General features: G+C 39.4%; 1 long non-coding RNA gene across 5 annotated transcripts in view; it reads left to right on the top strand.

Annotated features, from left to right (window-relative positions):
• Positions 1–14,826, top strand: part of LOC140895577 (uncharacterized) — a 54,538-nt gene that overhangs the window by 29,714 nt on the left and 9,998 nt on the right. For 2 of the 5 annotated variants that reach the window (XR_012154271.1, XR_012154270.1), the window contains exon 2: positions 83–346. The exons of 2 other annotated variants lie outside the window; for them this stretch is intronic. This is a non-coding gene — a long non-coding RNA (uncharacterized LOC140895577). The remainder of the gene's footprint in view (positions 1–82; positions 347–14,826) is intronic. One more of the 5 variants, XR_012154272.2, reaches the window with a different exon arrangement.

Below are 14,826 nucleotides of genomic sequence, written 5' to 3'. Positions count from 1 at the left end.
GCCTCCTCCAAGCCTACAGACTTTTGTGAGGAAGTTAATGCTTATTCTACCATAATCTCTGTCCCTCCTCTTTACTGTAAAGCTTTCTTTGGCAACCAGGAGACGAGCCCCTGACTACAAAGGGACGTGGAGGGATGAGTAACCAATGCAGATGGTTTTAGCGTCATGAATCGTCCAGAATCTGCTGATTTGTGGGAGAGAAACCTCCGGCCACTTCCCCAGGAAGAAGGGGAAGCCCCTGAACCTGAATGAAAGACTGCATCAGAAATTCCACCACTGCAGATGGAATTTCCTACATGGAAATAACCTGGGCACGGGATGGCGTGGCCCTATGTTATCTAGCAAGGTAATACAAAACTGAGTCACTGTAAATTGGTGTCTATCAGCAGTGACAGATTCATTATGATGTCATCATTGGGCTTCCAACATAAAATCAACATAACTTAGGACAGTGGCAAGAAGGTAGGTGGAACTGTTCTTTTAAATGCTGTTTCTACCCTTTTTGTAAGGGTAGGGTTTCTGCTCCCATGGCTCTCATGCTGTACTGCAGTAGGTTATTGTCCTCCTTTCTGGAAGTAGTTGCTTTCCAGGGGTACTGAATATACATAGCTTCTAAAGTGCTTTTGGAGCCAGGATGAGAGGTGTTAGAGAAAATATTATCAGTATAACATTTTAAAGCATATTTTCTAGAGTGGATGGGGGAATGGGGAAGGTAAAAAACTGAAGGCCTAAAAACTCTGGTGGCAGAAGAGGAGCAGACTGGTTATTAAACTGATTGTGTAATAAACAGTTAAGAGAGCTACTATGATGATTGATGGAAAGAAACACTTCTGGCAGCAACCATAAACTTTCAGCCTGAATGACTTTCAGAGAAATAACAAATCTAAAGTAAAACACAGAACAAAAGTATCTCTCAGAGAGCCCCAGCACACATCTCCTCTGTAACATGCTGCATTAACTTTCTCCTACCCAATGGCAGCTATCCTGGCACTCCACCACAGACATTTAGAAATGGAAAGATGCAGTACCCAGAGAACAATCATAACTACTAAATATCTCGTCATAATACTTAAGACATAACAGTTGAAGCAAAAAAAAAAAAAAAGAAAATTACATAAAACATCAGTCAACTAATTCTATATATTTCCTTCCCAAGAAGTCGGTTGTACAGACAATGCCAGAAACAGAAATACATTTTCAAGGGAAGTTATGACCACCCCAAAATGGAGGCCTGATTCTGCAGCCCTTATACACACAAGCACTGAAATCCTGTTATGGTATGTGTAACCTACATGCTTGAATAAGAAATCCTCAATGAGCCAGGGTTTCCCTAGGTGTTTAGGAAATGTAAGAGAGTGAAAGGCTGAAAATCTTTTCCAACCAGCAAGTGAGTTGTATAAATTACCAAAGAGAAGCATCAGATAGGAATTGAGTGGGTGGGGGGACTATTGGGTGACTGAACAGCTATCTGAAGAGAGGAGAAAACTAATCCATTAAAGTCTTTCCTTCCTCCTCAAATTCCTTCCTCAAAACCCACTTCTGTGTTGGTTACAAGCCAGCAACCAACCAATAAGTGTGAGGCTGAGCATCAGCTGGGGATAGGTGATCTATATAATTTGCTTTAAAAAATATTCAAGAGCTTTGGAACCATGAAGTTGTAAAACAGCTAACCTATAGAAACACATCCTTGTCCTTCTCTTTTCTCATAGCAAATTTCAAGTTAATTGCAGTGACCATGTCTTCCTATGTGTTTATACAGCATGTGACACAATGAGCTCTGGAACTGACTGGGGCATATGTATGCTCCCACAATAGAAATAATAGTAATCAAACATAACAGCAAGACTAAGGCCCTGCCTGAGTCTATAATCCTTACATAGGTAAAACTCCCACTGATTTCAAGGTGAGTTTTGCCTAACTGAGGACTTCAGGATTCAACCCCCTGATGCTTAGCGCGATCTTGTTCTGCCTCTGAACTTCCTACTGTTCCAGTTAGTAGGACATTATTTGTTGCCTATTTTGATTAGATTCTAAACTCTTTGGGGAGCAGGAACTATTTTATTTTGTGCTGTGTACAGCACCAAGTACATTCTTTGGCATTAATAAATAGCAAATTAAAAAATATAGAACATTGTAGAACTATAGAACTCAGTTATCAGGGATATCTACTGATCTTGTCCTTATTGTTAGTTATTTAAAACCTAATTTATTGCTTTGTTTGTTTTTGAGTTTAGAGCTTAAGCATCTGAAGAGATTTTAGTTTCTGGACCAAGAAGAGTTATTCCCATAGCACAGAAAGTAGACAGCTCATTTGTTCAATGGATCTGAAGCAGTTCTGTGTCTTTACTCAGTAATTAGCATGTTTTTCTTTAGTATAGCATATGGCATGCTTACTTGTAAACATACCCTGAAAAACCCTTTCCATGTAGCTGGCGCTCTGAACTAAGTTGCAATTTCATCCACACACGCTTGTGGAAATACAGTGGCAGTTCTGAAAGCGCTGATATTTTAACAAATTCTATGTGACATGCCCGTAACCTGAATTTCCTCTGTGAGTTTCATCACGAGAATTGGATTACACCTTGCATTCACAGTAGACCTGGTTCTCAGTTATGCTAAGGCCACTTTACGCTGTTTTGACGGCATAAAAGGTCTTCAAAGTGGGCATAGACAGCCCCCTGAGAACGTCACCTGTGTGGAGGGCCTCTGTGGTCAGTGTACAGCCTGGCTCTATGCTGGCCCTGATGCCAGCCTCCAGTTTAGGGTCTGAGGTGGGGGGCGGGGAGGGGTGGAGGAGGATTTCATCGGGGTGGCTAGTGTTCAGTGGTCCATGGAAAGCCAAGTGTAAGTTCGAGCAGATCTGGGAAACATGCAGGTGGCTTAAATTCCCCGCTGGCCCGAATACAGTAGTGTATTAAATGAGAATCAGGTCCTATATGTGTAGTTTAACCTCAGTGGAACTCATTTATAGGGTGAAATTTACCACTGTGCCAAGGGCTAACCAAAGGCCTCTGTACTAAGCTCTTGCAAGGAAATATTAAGTAGGACTTAAGTGGCATCACCGGCCTCATGCCACCCCTCCATACTGGGATGAATTTCACTCATTAGCGAGGTAACATAAAAGTTTCAGATGCTTTCAATGCATTTCAAAGTGAAAATGGCAGTGTTGTTATTGTGCTCTCTCAACAACTCTCTCTTTTCTGGACACAAAAGCAACTTGGCTTGGATACTAGAGTAGGCTTTTGTTGGAAATTTCTGTAATCAACCACAAAGGATTTGGGGATGGGAGCTTCAATTCAGTATAAGGTGATGGGTTGGCCCATGGGCCATTGATAAATGGAAAAATATTTTTAAAGAGAAAAATCTCCATTATCTAGACACTAGAATTAGCTATGCAAATGGCCATATAATCATATTGTCCTCCCCCTTCTCCTATCCTTCCTTATGCTATCATCTTTCTCCTTTTGTTCTCAACTTAATTTAGATGGATAATTTTTCAGGGCAGGGTAACTATTGTTATCTGTATTGTAATGTACATGTGCATCTGTGGCACGACTTAAGTAATAAATAACTATCATAATTCCTCAGTGAACAGCAGACTTATTTATATAGCACCCATTAACATTTTTCTGGTTTCTGTATCAAAGTTAAAAACAAAAATCATCTACTTAAATGGATCTAGGACAAATGAAACAGAGAGATGTAGCTACTCTCAAAGGCAGGCAGACAAAAAAGGAGAAAACAGCCCTAAAAGGAAGATGTAGAACAGAACAGGAAATGATCTGACCCAACTACAAAGGCTTTGCAGTAAGCCTTGAAGATAGCTACAAAGGGAGGGTGATTGACTTTTTCAGAAGGGGAAATCTACAATCAGGCTTTCTGAATGGAGAGGGCTCAGTCCCCAGACTGGTAAGCCAGACTGGTCCACGGAAAATTACAACTCCTTTTCCATGCACAATATGAAAAATCCTCTGTGACTGGACTAGTTCAGAGAGGCTTCAAAACCTATAGCCAGAGCAGCTTCTAGTGAAGGTAGGGCCTCAAGCATTGGGTCTAAGTTTTCTGGGGGAAGAGGGCCAGTGAGAAGAGGCTCCAGGGCCAGTACAAGCAGATCCAGTGTCCCCTTCAAAGAGAACATTGGCGAACCCCTTATGATACCTTTTTAAACTATAAGACCCAACACATGGTGCAGATGCCCTTGACTTTGACACAAACTGGGATCTTCTGAGCCACAGATTTAGCAACATGTTCATATGCTATAATGCTTCGGTTCCAAATTAGGGCACTCAAGCAATTAAAAAAATTAATCATGATTAATTGCACGATTGAAAGATTAATTGCGATTAATCACGCTGTTAAACAATAATAGAATACCACTTATGTAAATATTTTTGGTTGTTTGCCACATTTTCAAATAGATTGATTTCAATTACAATGCAGAATACAAAGTGTACAGTGCTCACTTTATATTTTTATTACAAATATTTGAGCTGTAAATATAAAAGAAATAGTATTTTCAATTCACTTAATACAAGTACTGAAGTGCAATCTCTTTATCATGAAAGTTGAACTTACAAATGTAGAATTATGTACAAAAAAAACCTGCATTCAAAAATAAGACAATGCAATACTTTAGAGTCTACAAGTCCACTCAGTCCTCCTCCTTGTTCAGCCAATCACTCAGACAAGTAAGTTTGTTTACATTTGCAGGAGATAATGCTGCCCACTTCTTGTTTACAATGTCACCTGAAAGTGAGAACAGGCGTTCATATGGCACTGTTGTAATCGGCATCGTAAGATATTTATGTGCCAGATGAGCTAAGATTCATATGTCCCTTCATGCTTCAACCACCATTCCAGAGGACATGCGTCCATGCTGATGATGGGTTCTGCTCATTAACAATCCAAAGCAGAGCAGACCAACACATGTTCGTTTTCATCATCATGAGTCAGATGCCAGCAGCAGAAGGTTGAGTTTCTTTTTTGATTGTTCGGGTTCTGTAGTTTCCGCATCGGAATGTTGCTCTTTTAAGAGTTCTGAAAGCACGCTCCACACCTGTAACTATCTTTAGAAATCTCACATTTCTGCCTTCTTTGCGTTTTGTCAGATCTGCAGTGAAAGTGTTCTTAAAATGAACAACATGCTGGGTCATCATCCGAGACTGCTATAATATGAAATAAATGGCAGAATGCTGGTAAAACACAGAGTAGGAGACATACAATTCTCCCCCAAGGAGTTCAGTCACAAGTTTAATTAACACATTATCTTTTTAACGAGCATCATCAGCATGGAAGCATGTCCTCTGGAATGGTAGCCAAAGCATGAAGGGGCCTACGGATGTCTAGCTTATCTGGCACATAAATACCTTGAAATGCTGGCTACAAAAGAGCCATGTGAATGTCTGTTCTCACTGTCAGGTGACACTGTAAACAGGAAGCAGGCAGCATTATTTCCTGTAAATATAAACAAACTTGTTTGTCTTAGCAATTGACTGAAAGAAGTAGGACTGAGTGGACTTGTAGGCTCTAAAGATTTACATTGTTTGGTTTTTGAGTGCAGTTATGTAACAAAAAAAATCTACATTTGTAAGTTGTGCCTTCACAATAAAGAGATTGTATTACGGTACTTGTATGAGGTGAATTGAAAAATACTATTTCTTTTGTTTATCATTTTTACAGTGCAAATATTTGTAGTAAAAATAATATAAAGTGAGCACTGTACACTTGATTTCAATTACAACACAGAATACAAATATATTTGAAAATGTAGAAAAACATCCAAAATATTTAATAAGTTTCAATTGTTATTCTATTGTTTAACAGTGCGATTAAAACTGTGATTAATCGTGATTAATTTTTTTAATCATGGTTAATTTGTTTGAGTTAATCATGTGAGTTAACTGCGATTAATTGACAGCCCTATTCCAAATGCTGTCTACTCCATTAGATGTAACTACATAGCATATTTGCAATTAAGCTATTTTCAAATATAGTCTATATGACTGTAATGAACCTTTTGTGTTTGAAGCATTGCTACGATGCACCCTTTCCACTTCTAAAATGCTCCATATAACCACTTTATTGGTTCTGATTCACAGACAGTGTGAAGGGAGGTACCCAGGTGCTGTGCAACTCGATGTGTCACATGGGGAAGCCATTGTCATCCTGCATAGTCTGCCTCTACACTGGAAGTGCTGTGCAAGCAGGCAATTGCCAATACACACTACAGAATGATGCAGGTTCTGGCCCTTAATTACAACCATTCTCATCTCACTGTGCAAGGATTTGGATTTAGGAATTTAACTAGTACTAATTCTAATGTTTCACCTAATGAAGTACCTGTACTGGCCAGATCAATTCTGAGAGGCTTTAATATTCACATACTAACATACAGAAGGAATATGTTCGGAAGGGGCAAGGATTTGTGTATGAAATATCTACTCATTCTGACAAATGAATAATTTTTCTAAAGACCTTCTTCTCAAGTCACATTATAATTACAGTACAATTGTTTTAGGCACCTCAAAAAGCATGACAAAATATTAGCCATTTCAAGCTAATAACACTTCTAAAACTGTGACCCAAACTTTGTGAAGATGGAGTGAATTTTATTTCAAAGGATGATGTATATTTTTCCATGGGAGTAAAAAGAACCATTTAATTAATCAAATGTTCAACTAACTCATCCTTCCTTCTAACAATGATCTACCTTTTGCTGTTATAAATGCTAATTTGCCTATGTCACATGCAACAAATTACATTTTAGAAAATTTGAACTGGATGATTATATAAAAATATGTGCAGTGTTGTACCTGGTGTTAAATTGTTTTCATTTATGTCTCATATAAGTTCTGCATTAATGGAATATTTCTGACTGTCATTGATTATACAATGAAGTCCCTTTGACAGAATGTAGATTCTAGAAGAGTAAAACCTCTCAAGTATGCAATATCCTGCCCCCGCTGATTAAGTAGTATCAACAGCTGCACTGAAGTACAGAACTATTCTGCTGATTGACCAGGCAAATCGGACCATATGAGTCTCATTTGTTCCCACTCAGAAGAGATAAAAAGCTGAAAGTTGCTTGAAAAAATAGAGGGTGGGGTCAGGAGGTCTTGAAAGCGAAAACTGTGAATAGTCAGTTCAGGAGGAAAACTGGGCCAAGTTTGTTGGCTTATTTTCAAATAGAGCACTGCTTCAGGGCTCTGTTGCTTGACTAAACTCACTGAGGAAGTTGAATAAAAGAAACCATTAGAAATATGGTAGGTTTTAACAGCCAGTATTTCTAAGTGTGGTATTTTTCTGAGGACCATGCCCTCCTACTTACACACCCTGTCTTTACAGTCACAGCTCTCATTAACAGTATTGGGAGATCTGTTTGTGTGAGGTCCGACTGAACTAGAATGCTTATCTTCTCCAAAAACATTAGGCTTCTTTATCAAGCACATTTTTGTAGCCTGGATTTATAGAAGAGCTGGCCCGTCACATCAACAGGATGCTATGAGCGTCTGACTCATTTTCAGTGCACATGTTTAATTCCATTCTTATAAAAACCTATTATAGGTGGGATTGGTACTGCCTCCTATTATTAAGGCTGACCACTACTTCCCATTATAAAACTGTTTTAATTGCTTTGAACTTTCTGAAATTGTCTGTGCTGTCTCCTTGTTTGTTTTTGTTAATCTTAGCCAAAAAGGTTCAACCATTTCTGAGACCAAGGCTAGGGGGAAATATCATTTTGCGTATGTTAAAAAATTCTGCTGACCTTTTGTTTGAAATGCTCTAGTGTCCCCATGCTTTGGAGCAGGCACCTGAAATGGGCCAGGGAGTGGTCTTTGTGTCAGGGATGTATCTTTAGCCATCCCTGTGAAAACCCATGCAAAGTTGGCCACATTGTAAGTCTGGAAAGAAACCACTTGCACATGCTCAGATTTCTTTGATTTTTAGCAGTTTAAATCGCTGAAGATTCTCATTCTTATGTACTCATTAAGCATATTCAAGCCATTCACAGCTCCTATGTGTGACTGAACTGTGTCATCCCCACAGAGCAACTAAGCATTTCCAGGCCATGGCTACAAGGGATCTGGACTTTAATGGCTTCTCCAGGCCAGCGTAGAGCTGGGTACTGGAAGGGAGAGCAGGGATCCTGTTTCACCTGTGCTGTCAATAACCCCTCCTGCTGGTACCCAGGCAGTATAAAGGAGGAAGCTTCCTGGTTTGACTGCACAGGGCACAAAAGTTTGGTTGGAGGAGAAGCAAAGGAGTAGACTCTCACTAGAAGTCTGGTGAGACTGGGAGTTTGGAACTGGCTGGCCAAGAGCTAGAGGGGTATAGGCTGGGATTGGTACAGGGGGAAAGTTAGGCTGGAACTGTTTGGTGAGAAGACTATGATTGGAAGTAAGGGGGGCACTGGAACTGGTGAGGGAAGCAGAGCAAGTGGGAGCTAGTTGGCTGGGGCAGATGCTGAGATTGGATGAAGAGTTAGAGGAGGAGGAGGAGGCTGGGGCTGTGTCTTGACAAAAAGACTGGGACTAGGAACCAGTGTGGAGGGAACAAGGGGCAGAAAGATCAGATGCGGAGCTGGGAGAGAGATGAAGACTGGGACTAGGATGAGAAGCCTGAGGAATTGAGACTGGCTGGGCAAGGAGCTAGAATGGGCTAGGCTGGGATTGGGAAGAGGAGCTATGCATAGATAATGAAACTGAGACAAGGAGCCAGGGGTGGGAAAGAGACCAGATTGGGACTGGGAGAGAGACAGGTTGGAGGGGATGGGGCGAAAGCAATCAGACTTGTGGGAAATGGGCAGATCAATCCATACGCATTAGAGCACATGCTTCTCCAGAGCTTTGAATGGAACCCAGATTCCTGAGTGTCACCATTCCTCTGCTGTCAGCAAATATCTGTGAACCCATTGACCAAGTGTCCCATTCCTCCCTGATTCTGATCCACATAGAGGATTACAACATATTATTGCTATTAGTTACTCCATTCACTCAAGTGACAGAGGCAAGGTTGCACGGGCAACCTTAATTCTGACATTTTCTAACTTCTGAGTGTTTGACTTTACAGCCTTAATAATGTCCTTTTAACATAGTTTCTCTGTGTGTAATATAAAATAATTTTAAATATATAAATCTAGGTTTGAAGATAATGTTTATTGATAATGGAAAATACTATGGCTGGATTTGAAAAAGAACAGGTTATTTTGATGAGCCCTAATAACATTTGTAGCTATGCAAGCTTGCTGTAACAGTAATATTCAATTTAAACAAATCTCATACTTCAGGGTTCAAAAACTGTAGAGGTCAGGAAGCATTGCACTCACTCCCCCAAATATACACAATATTACACACTGGCTATGTTACATAGTGTTTTTCACTTTCTTTTGAAACTTTAATGAGGAAGGGTAATGGGCCAATGGTCTAATCTGATATGGAGAAACTTATGTTCGTCTGTTTTTATTTTATTTTATTTCTTTATTTATTAGGTAGTGCACATCTTAAAGAAGAAAGACCTATTTTGTTATTCCTGATCTTTAAAAGCATTTATAGATGCATTATTCAAAGAGTAGACTGTTATGGCTAAACTGGTCCATCCAGACTGATCACTGAAAGCCAAGCCAATCACTTTAACATAGAGCTGGGACACACCAGACTTTATTAGTTGTTGATGCTTAAGCAGTTGGGATTTATGAAGACAGAGCATCCACCCTATCCAAGTTTCTTAGGGAACCAGGTTGGCTCTAAACCTGCAATTTATAGTATGTGCATTAGTACTCTATGTAAACAGAGCACCATTGACTTCAAGGAGATTCTGTGCAGGTGCTGCTTTATACCCACATACAGTAAATTTCAGGATCAGGGCCTGGTCATCAAATATTAATGCCATGTGAATTGTTAAGCCATTGGAGAAATTCAAAGTGGACTAATATTTAATATAAGTTTTTTTCTCTTTTCTGGTTATTAAAATTGCTCATTCCCTACAAAATTCCATGGTGACTGGGTTAGTAGGATGAGCTACTTTGCTGGAGTATCAAGGTAAAGGTGGACTGAAATGCTGTTCAGACTTATAATACAATACAAATCCGTTTAAGATCCTAAATCATTAGTGGAATACTTTTAGCTTCAAAGTTAAAGAAATATATTAAAAAACCAAAATATTTTAAAATCTTTTCCATGTTTATATATATGCCAGAATCTCATGTCTCAATGTTTCCTTGTAGGCCCATGTCACTCTGTCTGTCTATCTACCTGTTGTCTCTTCTCTTCTACTCATATTGTAAGTTCTTTGGAGCAGGATGTGAAGGCTAGGACTATAACAGGGTTTAAAAGAGAACCGGATAAATTCATGGAGGTTAAGTCCATTAATGACTATTAGCCAGGATGGTTAAGGAATGGTGTCCCTAGCCTCTGTTTGTCAGAGGGTGGAGATGGATGGCAGGAGAGAGATCACTTGATTATTACCTGTTAGGTTTACTCCCTCTGGGGCATCTGGCATTGGCCACTGTCGGTAGGCAGGATACTGGGCTGGCTGGACCTTTGGTCTGACCCAGTGTGGCCATTCTTATGTTCTTAGGTACTGTCTTTTCGTTCAGCATTTGTACAGCATCTAGCACAATGGGGTCCTGGTCCAGGGCTGGGGCTCCTAAGCTTATAACAAACAGGTTTAAAACAAACAAAAGGAAACATTTCTTCACACACAACACAGTCAACCCGTGGAACTCTTTGCCAGAGGATGTTGTGAAGGCCAAGATTATAACACGGTTTAAAAAAAAAAACTAGATAAGTTTCTGGACGATAGGGGTCCATCAATGGTTATTAGCCAGGATGGGCAGGGATGGTGTCCCAGCCTTTATTTGCCTGACGCTGGGAACGGGTGACAGGGGATGGATCACTTGATGATAACCTGTTCTGTTCATTCCCTCTGTTCATTGGCTACTGTCAGAAGACAAGTACTGAGCTAGATAGTGTGGCTGTTTTTATGATATAAAAATGCCTATGTCAAACTGTCTAGAGTGGCTCATGATCATGAATGCCAACCTCAGCGCAGACTGTTATAAACCAGGGCACAAACCCCAAACTGGTTGTATGTTCTATAATTAGATTTCACCAACCAAGGATCAAGTGTGAATTCCTGAAGCACTATACCAACCTTAACATGGAGTCACAGACACTCTTCTTGGGCACTCCAGTCTATCTTGCCACCCAGACAAGCCTGCCTTTGTGATAGATGGTCCCTTATACCAAAAAAACGCAACAATATTCTGGTCACTCCCACACCCAAAGGACCAGTCACTTACCCCAAGTCAAGTGTACCCGAGATCTCTCACCAGTGAAACACTTGTTGCCAATTGTTTGTTAAATTAACTAAAGGTTTATTAATTATGAAAAAGAAAGAAGTTATTTACAAGGTTAAAGCTGGTAAACATACACATGCAAATGAGTTGCGGTGTTAGGTTCCAAAAAGTAATAAAAGCTACTGTAACGTGCAAGCTCTATACTTTATGACCTTTAAGGTAAGCTGTTCAGGGATCCCTTGCTTATGTTTAGAAATATCGCCCTCTCCAAATTGCAAGCAGTATAGTGAGAGCAATTTCTTCTTGACAGGGATTTTTATTCCTTTTCCCCAGAGCTCAAGCTGAAGGGATGAGTGTTTGTACATATCTCCTCTTCATGGGTGTAGAGGGAACAATCCACTGATGTTCTGCAATAGCTTGTCTGATGTTTAGAGGCCTTGTTTTGTTGGGCAGGAGATGACATCTCTTGTGGTAAACTGATATTTCAGACTCGGTAATTCTTCTCCCCTGACTGTGGAGGTTTCCAGTTTCATAGCAAACACCTTTATAGTTACAGAATAAAACACTTAAATATTACCTTATAACATAGAGTATGGATATTATAAATGAACTTAATGCATGCAGCAACTCACAAGCATTATATTCACATTTAATTGCTATACGATATGGCACTCAACAGGTACAAACATCCATGCAGAGCTTTTCCAGCCTCCTCCCCTGGTTCCAATGCCTTTTGAGGTCTATGTGCCCCCTCCTCACTAAGGATTCATAGCCCAAAAGGCAGAGGGACTTTACCACATATATTCAAGTCTAGTGCCCATCTCTTCCTTTACCAGCCGTTTGACCAGCAATCTCAAAAGTGTTCTGCTACATCTCTGTAATTCAACAAGAGTAATTGTCATTAATATTTCTTCTACCATTACAGTAGAATAATATTTTGTTATTCTAGTAAAAGCTAGGTTTTTTTAAAGTGATGATCTTTTTGAAAATAAAAAACATTTTTCATGGCTGTCAAGAGGTGTATAACTAGTATGAAAACCAGTCTCATTCGGCTTTAGAGACTTGATAGCTCAGATAATTATGCAGAACTAATTAATTCAAAACCTGTTTATCAACAGTAGCCTGTAGCTGCAGCATTTCATCACAGAGGCATTAACAAAGGCTTATCACCTGCTTTCTTGATGCTTTTTATCTCAAAGGCAAATCAATATGCAGAGTATGGAAAAAATGTTATTCCCACAACTAACACTTCCCATAACTTGCAAGAAATTTTAGTGTCTGATACCAATTAGTTTTCCTAGGTTAAATTTTCAACAGTTGTACTTGGAGATGAGAAGTGTTAAACACCAAAGTTTCTAGTACATAAAGTCTGTTCATGAGAAAAAATTTAAATACAAATAAATGTTTAGAAAATTTAAATCTTTGTTTAACCCTCCCCAACACCTAGATTATTATTTTCATATTCATTCTCACAGTGTATTTATTTTACTGTCCGAATGAGCTAAATCACCTGCTCCCAACTAATTGTGTACATCCTAAAAATTGTGTACATCCTATATTTATACTTTGTCTTCCCTGCTCCCCGTCCCAACCCACGTTTTTTTTCTCATTCACCTCTCATGCCTTTTTAGATTGTATGCTCTTTGAGGCAGGGACTGTCATTCACTATGTATTTGTATAGCAATATAAATGTGTAACAGTAACAGAGTACACAGACCTTCCCACAGTGAGGTAGCATTTTTCTGCATGGTCCTAACATCAGCTAACACAGTGGATCAGCAGAGGTGCTCTACCACCTAAAATGTGCTAGGCGCCATCCACTCACATAGGAACATGCAGTCGCTGCCTCAAAAGGCTTACAGTTCCATTTCTAGAGTGTACCTATCACTAAATTATAGGTACATGAATACATTTATAATTGAACCGCTTTTCAAAAATAAATCAAACTCCAATACCAAGCAAACCCCACTTCACTAAGTTTGAAGATGGACCTGAAGGTGTCTCCACTCAACCACACCTGGACATTTAAAGTCTGGATAACTAGACGGGCTTAGTAACTTATCCTGAAAACCATCACATCTGGGCTTTTGGCAGCATGAGAAGTGAATTTCAGAGCTGCTATGAATGCCCTGTTTACAATTCCAGATGAACAAATCTAGGGGTCTGTCATTTTTAGTCACTTCATCTGAACCGAGCAAGCATAGTATGACACAAAATTACACCCAAATCATAAAGCGTAAAAGCAACAACATTACTTGTACTCAGGAACAAATTGGATGCCAATACAGTTTATGGACCACTAATGTAAAGTGCTCTTATTTTTCAGGTTGCTATATAGTCTCCTTGCTGAAGTTGCAAACTGTTTTTTAAGAAAAGCCCCTTGTAGATTGCACTGCTTTAATCCAGTCTAGAGATGGCAAAGCCATGGATGTCTGTCAAAGAGATTTACATCAGGGGGAGAGGTCTCAACCTCTTGGCCAGATGCTGATGGGGGAAAAAAGCACTCGTGTACATTGCTGCTAATTGGAGATTATTTTACTAAGGGATATGGTGGATTTTCCATCACTTGAAATCTATATCAGGATCAGATGTCTTTCTAAAAGATTGCTCCCTGTTGAACTACAGTATATGGCCTGTGTTATGCAAGAGATTGGGGGAGATGATCATAATGGCCCTTTCTGGCCTTAAAATCTAAGGGGGAAATCCTGACCTCATTTAAATCAATGGCAAAATTCCCATTTACTGTAATATACCGGATTGCACCCTGGGAATCTATAATAGCCCTCGGTGGTCCTAGTCCAGTGGTCCTAGTCCACAATGGGTCCAAATGTGTAAATTTATCTATATGCATAAGTGATTGAAGGATTGGGGCCATTGTCAGTGAGTTATTCATAATATTCAGCTTAAATATTTTTCTGTCCTTTAATTACACCTGCTTATACTCTCTAGTAACATCTTTAATAATTCATTCTCTTCCTGGTGTTTACTTCCTTCCAAAGAGAACAGTACTTATACACATCTATTAATAAAAACATTCACTGAGACATTTCTCTGTATGCTGCAAAATCACAGAATTTGTTGAACAACGTGGGGAGTTTTTTGAGGGGCGGAGGGAGAAAGGATAATTGTCTCATGTTGCTTTATTTCTTTTTATAGCTTTGTAGCAAAAAATGGGAATAGATCAAGGATACAAAGTAGAAACTAGCTAGAAATATAATGCCCATTCCTTTCTTCAGATAAACTACACTTATGCATGAAATATCCACTGACTATACTAGCTACAGTTGTAAAATCTCTGGAATAAAATGCAGGGTGGTTTATGCCTCCTGCTCAGCATTGTAAATACTGGATATAATGGCTTCAGCAACAAAGAAACGAAATGGTCCCAGGGTTATACATTGTCTGTATATTCTGCCTGCTCACAGAAAACTATAGGTATAGCAATAAGAAGTGACGCTGGAAGGGTTAAATCACTAAATTTTCAGACTTATTTCTTATCATTTATGAGATTGTTAAATGTCCAAAAGTGG

Source organism: Lepidochelys kempii, chromosome 11 (genome assembly GCF_965140285.1).
Source record: "Lepidochelys kempii isolate rLepKem1 chromosome 11, rLepKem1.hap1, whole genome shotgun sequence".
Taxonomy (NCBI): Eukaryota; Metazoa; Chordata; order Testudines; family Cheloniidae; genus Lepidochelys; species Lepidochelys kempii.
Note: the sequence above shows the minus strand (reverse complement) of the source record. Positions and strands in the feature narration are given on the sequence as shown.